Source organism: Aethalodelphis obliquidens, unplaced genomic scaffold, assembly GCF_003676395.1.
Source record: "Aethalodelphis obliquidens isolate GAN/ISIS:26980383/991018 unplaced genomic scaffold, ASM367639v1 scaffold28, whole genome shotgun sequence".
Lineage (NCBI taxonomy): Eukaryota > Metazoa > Chordata > Mammalia > Artiodactyla > Delphinidae > Aethalodelphis > Aethalodelphis obliquidens.
Window position 1 is genome coordinate 3,741,952 of NW_020837972.1, and position 6,509 is coordinate 3,748,460.

Here is a 6,509-nt window from a genome sequence, read left to right on the forward strand (position 1 = left end):
GCGTGCGTGAGTGTGGGTGTGTGCACTAAGCACACGTGTATATGCACGTGCACATGGGCAGTTGTGCAGACGCACACATGCAGGTGGGAGTGAGGTGTGGCATGTATGCACACGTGTGCTCACACTGGCACATGTGTACAAGAAATGGATGTGAGCACGTGTGTGATTGCTGTGGAGGGTGTGTGGGTAAGTTAGGCTGTGTGCATGTGCGTGCATGTGTGATTGTAATGGCCCGTGTGTGTGGAAGGCATCGGTGTGTGTGATCGTATTTTCTGTGTGCATGTGTACACATGTGTGAGATTGTGTTGGCCTGTGTCTATGTGTATATATAAGTTATAGTGTGTGTGTGTGTGTGTGTGTGTGTGTGTGTGTGAGATGCTTGCCCTGGAAGGAGAAGGGGCTTATTTGGCATGTCATGGCAGGTGAAGGTCTGAGTCAGGGTTCAGGGCCCATGTGCCAACCACATGGAATGTCACCACCTCCTGGAGTGCCTGTTCCCCCTGCTCGGCCGCTGGCATCTCCTCCAAGGCCCCAGTTCCTCCCTCTGGCTAGTCCTCTGTGGTTGCGTTCCTTGGACGGAACGGTTTGTTTTCCCTTCCAGTCCATCCTTCTATAATTGTTTCCATGTATTTCCCTTGATTTGCAGTTTGCAATCCATCCCCGCCCTCCTCCACTCCCCTGCCCAGGACCTAGCTCCATTCTGGGACCGCAGATGGAGGGCCCGCAGCCGGGCAAGGAGACAACGGAGCTAGGTGAGGACCACGACGCACAAGGCGCCTCTCCAGTCACGGAGCCCTCCCAAGTCTGCTGGAAAGCTAAGACTTACATGAAACAACAGGACCCTGGGATCTATTATGTCCATTGATTAGACAATCTGCCTGAGGCTCCTAGAAGGTGGGCAGCTGGCAGAGCCCCTGGGAACCCCAGCTGGGATGGGAACTTAAACCCGATTTCCTAATCCATGCCCCATCATGCCTTTCCCACTGCCTCATGGACCCACCTCACTGCCTGCTTCCTGGCCACTCTTTCTCCACCAGAACTTCCTCTCCAGGAAAGGGGAAAGGATTCAGGATGAGTTTGCAGTTCTGCAGGTTAAAATGGAGACCAAGGAAAATTTATACGATTCCACTTTCCGCTTCTCTCTGGATCCCTCACTGAGCCCGTAATGTATTCCCCCTTCTTGCTAACACACTTTTTAAAATGTTAATAGACTGTAAATTACTTTTCTTTTTATACTTCTTAAAATAAGCGTTTCCTCTTGTGGATGGCAAGGCAATGCTGGAGTTACGGGCTTGGTTTTATTACTGTCGAGATGAGATGGACTGGAGAGAGCTCATACAGCTTTTATAGGAACTATTTTATTTATAAGAATTTTCCTAATGTCAGATGGATGTGACGTGCCTGGTTTCCTTCTGCCCAGCCTTGAGAGAAGAGGGGAATATAGCATGGCTGGGGCCTGGGTCAACGTATCTTTGCCTTGGAAACTCCAGAACTGTGGATGGAATCTGTTCTTTAGCAGCCCTAATACAATCGTCTTCTAGTTTCTACTTGCACACTTCTGGTGATGGGGAACTCACTTCCTACCGAGACAGCCAGTCTCCAGTGAAAGGTGTAACTCCTTTCCTACATTAACATCACTTACTGATCCTAGCTCTGTTCTCTGGAACTAGAGAGGAAATACTAGTGTCCCCACAGAACACTTGGGAACCTCCCAGGGATTTGAAGGTGGCCACCATGCCTTTTTCTGCACCTTCATTTCTCTGCATGAAATAGCTCCCCTGGTTCTTTAAATATTTCTCCCTCACTTCATCATCTCACCCACCCTCCAAAACATTCAGATGTTTTTCCTCCAAGGTCAGAAGGATTATTTTAGCTTCTCTTAATTACCAGGACCAGCATTTCCCATTACCACTCCTGGGAAATCCCAATTCTGGTCATGTTTGTAAAGATTACCTGCTCAAATGAATTTGGGGAATGCTGGGCTAAAGAAATAGAAACAGGTTCCTTTGCAGCAGGACTTATCAGAGCCTTTATACAATGAATACACATGGCGACTCTCCAAAGTGGGTACAGTAGGCAGCATATTACAAACTCAAGAGACTTGGAACTATGGATTTTTAAAAGACATCCCAGAGGGTATGTGTACCCAAAACTGTTCTGAAATGCTCTACGGTGGTGAATTTCAAACAAAAAATAATGTCCGTTAGCTTATAGAAAACGAGTACGTTGGCTCCGGCATAACAGTTCCCTGTGGTGGTCTCTGCTTTATGCAAGGATGGCAGATTCTCAGCATGGCGGTGGGAACCTTGCCTCCCCCGTGCCAGGTTCAGTTTTCCTGTTACTAACCTTTCAAAGTCACCTCCAGGCTCTGTCCTGCTGGGAAGCTATGGTTTGGGGCAAGTGGGTTTGGGCTCATGGGACAAGTCATGTTAGAAAAGGAATCCAGCTCCGCCATGTATTACCTATGGGACCTGGCAATGACGTCACCTCTCTGACATTCAGACTCCTCATCTATGATCTGGGATTCATCTCAGAGCCTCCTTTGTGGGGCAGACGGAGCCTGATGCCTGGCACAGAGGAAATGCTTGAGAAATGTCAGTGGCTCACTCACAGCTTTCAAAAGACCTCATCTGGTGCCATCTCCTCCCAAGCGTCCTCACTCCAGCCAGGTTTACCTTCCTGCATGGCCTCAAGTGCGCCAAGCCTGCCCCTACCTCAGGGCCTTTGCACACAGTGCCCTTTCTGCTTGGAACACACTTTCAGGCTGTATCCTCATGGTGCGTGGGAGATACTCAATAGACAATGGCTGAACTGCTGTGAGTTGATGGCCCTTACATATCTTCCCCTCTCCGAGGCCACCCAGCTCATGCCCACAGTCTGGCAAGGCCTGAAATCTGCCGTTGTCCTGCCTTGAGAGAGCAAGCAGGCCCTCGCACACATCCACCTCGAAATGCCCATTTGAGCAGCTCTCCGGAACCCCTGGTGCAGGGAGGCTGTCGGTTGGGGGTTGGCAGCCACACACCCTGGCCACCCAACCCAGCCCATGGCCCCTGACAAATGCAGGTGATGTGATCAGGGCAGATTGCTGTGCCTTTCCCAGTTGCCCGTGCTGGCCACCAACTGAATCAATCTTGAACAATTGACCACAGGCTTGTTTCCTTAAAAGTGATGTTACCTCTATCTCCGACAGGATGTGATGCAGGTTCCTCATTTTCCCTTTTCAGCTCATCAGAGCAAGTGTGTGCACCACGGCTGAGATAATTGAATCTTCTTTAAACCAACAGGCTGGAAGGGGGGTGGTCTGGCCTCCCCCGGGCTGAGCTGGCCTCCTATCATGACCCCGTGAGGCCAGTCTGGGGCATCTGCTGAGAACAGGGCAGTGTCTACGACCCCAGAGGCTCTGCTCACCCAAACATCACCTGCCATTGATCTATAGCATACGCGATATTCCATTGTTTGTTGAGGGGGCGTTGGGGTTGAGAGCCCAGTGGTCTGGGTTCAAATCCCAGCTGGACCACTTTAGAGCTGAGTGATCCTGGGAAAGTTGCTTAACCTCTCTGTGCCTCCATTTTCTGGTTTCTTCATCTGTAAAATGGAGGCACTGGTCGTATCTCATGGTTGTATGTAGAAGAGTACCTGGCACATAGTAGGTGCTGTGTCAGTGTGGCCACTATTACTGTCAAGAGCCCCCTTTTTGGGGGGTGGGGTCGTGGGCAGAGTTGGGGGGGTGAGTTTATGGAGGCTCTATCTCCTTTGGGAATTATATTTTCAAGTTAACCTTTCGACCCTTTAGGCTGATGCTTCTGGGAAATGGGTGAATCCAATAATGGCTTCAGAGAAACAGAATTCAAGAGACAGAACTTGGGACCGGAAATGGTAAAATAGCATGAGTCATTTGGACCAACCCTCTTGCTTTTCAAATGGGGAAACTGAGACCCACAGCAGAGTAAGGACTTGCCCAAAGTCACATGGGGAGATGGTGATAAACTGGGTAGGAACCTAAGACTTAATGAAAATTGTCAGGATAAAGAAGATGCATTTATTGAGCACTTATTCTGTGCAGAGCTGCTTGCGCTGTTTTAACCCTCTCCACAGCCCCATGAATGAAGTAAATCTGGGTGCTGTCCCCATTTCTCAGACGGGAAAACTGAGTCTCTGAGGTGGTTCTGAGCAGCATTCAGCTTGCAAGTGCGGAAGCGGGATTGGTGTCTCCAGTCCAGATCTAACATTCATATCCATTTGGAGGGGCTTGGAGGATGGAGTGAGGCTGGAACCCCTTCTGTAGTTACATAGTAGACCATCTGCTTCCCTCAGCTGAATAGATGGGGCTCCAGCTATGTGGAACCATGACTCCCAAGTGGAAACCTTACCCTTCAGCAAGGATTGGTCCCCTTCAGGAAGAGGAAGCCCTGGGGGTCTCTCCTGACAAGCAGATACTCTTGTGTGGGCGGGACCAGTGGGGGTTTCCTCCCCAAAGAGACAGTTAAGGCAAGGAAGATAATTTTCTCTTTCTTCCACAGCATCTCGATGTCTGTTGGGAAAGCCGGGACACAGCAGGCGGGAGCAGCATTGCCTGATGACGCCTTCCTGCCCACCGCACCCTCCTGTAGGGCCTTTGTCCACACCGGCCCTGCTCATCTGCCAGCCACGGATGCCCTCACGTGCGGGGCACACCGGCCCCCATGCAAATCTAGCCAGGCTGATCCCTGCCCCGGCAGCTGAAAGTCTCCTAATAAACAAGTGTTGGTTTGCCGAACAGGAGAGACCCTTGACGTCAGGGGTAGAACTTTCTGGGAGGAAAACACTTCATTTCCAGGGCAAGTGTTGCTCAGCTGCTCTGAGACTCAAACATGTTCTCAGCCTCACTGTCAGCAGGGCTGCAGGACACCAACCACAGGAGGAGGAGGCAGCATGGGTGTGTCCAGCTTCTGGGGCGGTGTGGGGTTGGGGGGCAGCTCAAAGAGCACTGGACCAGGAGTCCTGAGACCCAAATGAGAGAGCACTAACAACAACAATAATAATAACGATAACCAGATGCTTGTTCGTTTATTGAGGGCTTACTATGTACCGGGCATGGTCGGAACATCTGGTGCACCCAGCCCTTTGAAGAAATTTTCTACCGTTCCCAGTCTGCAAAAGGGGAAATAAGGCTCAGGAGGTTGGAGATGATAGGAAGTCTTCCCTGCGGAAGTGGTACTCTGCCTGGAGTCTGAAGGATGAATTAGATGTTAAGTAAGTGAGGAGGGGGAGGGAAAAACATTGTAGCCAGCAGGGACAGCATGTGCAAAGGGCCTGTGGTGGGCATAAGTCTGGTGAGGCTGAACCCCGAGAGGAGCAAGTTCCATGTGTCTGGAGGGAGGGGTACTGTGGGTTACAGGGAGCTGACAGGGGCTCGTCCCTGTGGCTCCTGTGGGGTTTGGGCCTTCATTCTAAGACCTCAGAAGCCATGAAATCTTTAAAGAAAGATGTGACAGGCTCAGATCTGGGTTTTTGAAAGCTCCCTCTGGTGACCCCAGAGTTGGGTGGACAGTGGCCTCAGGATGGGAATGCATACAGCTGAGACTTCATGTCAACCAATCTTGCCCAGGGCAGCCCCAGGGGGAGGCTGGGACCTGCATAGCCTGTTAGGAGGCAGGGAGCCAGGAGCCTCCCTTACCCCCAAGCTGGTGGGCTCATTTACATGATCCCAGCTTAATTCTCCCAGGGTATGCAAATGTATGCAAACCACGATCCAGGAGAGGCAAAAATAGCAGGGCGCATTAGCATCCCCCACAGGAATATTGTTTTATGCAAAAGATGAGCTTGGGGCCTGCTGAGTGGGCGGCAATGGAAGATGCCAGGGAGTCCAACCTCCTGGCCTGTGCCCTCCAGGGTCCCGGCCAGGTCCCTGCTGCCAGGGAGGTTCCAGGGTCCAGGGGCAGGTGGTGGACGGAGGGCCCTGGCTGCCCAGTGTCCAGGGCCCAGGTAGGGTCTCCAGGCTGGGAGGACCCCTGACCTCAGGGCCGCACTTACCCTGGCCTGGCCTCCACCCTCTGACGGTCTGGGGTCTTGCCTTCCTCCCTCCCATCTTCCCCGTCTGGTTTCTCCCCCGTCTGCTCTCTCAGCAATCTCAGCTTCCTCTTTTCTTCTCTCTGATCTTTTTTTTTTCTCTTCTCAGCTTCCTCCAGCCCTTCCTTTTCGGTGGCTTCTCTCTGCCCAACCTCCTGGTGCCTCTCCCCTGAGAATTCGCTCTGAGGTCCTTCTCTTGGTACTTGTCTCTCTCTGGGTCTCCAACTCCAGCACGACTCTCTCTGTCTCTGTGACTCCCTGTCCGTTTTTCCTTATCTGTCTCTGAGATTTCCTGTCTCCCCTTGTCTCTGTCTCTCCATCTCTCTCTGCTTCTGTCTGTCTGTCTGTCTTGATATGCATCTTTCCCTGCCTGCTGTCTTTCTGGCTCTGCTGGTCCCTCTCTGTTTTGTTTGAATTTGTTTCTCTCTGTCTTTCTGGCTCCCTTGTTCTCTTTCTGTTGC

At 51.5% G+C, this 6,509-nt stretch overlaps 1 long non-coding RNA gene across 1 annotated transcript; it reads left to right on the top strand.

The window, feature by feature from the left end:
* The first annotated feature begins 335 nt into the window (after positions 1-335).
* Positions 336-5,900, top strand: LOC113630035 (uncharacterized). The gene is made up of 3 exons (XR_003436803.1): positions 336-894; positions 3,794-3,876; positions 4,521-5,900. It is a non-coding gene; the product is annotated as an uncharacterized LOC113630035 (long non-coding RNA).
* Positions 5,901-6,509: the final 609 nt, after the last annotated feature.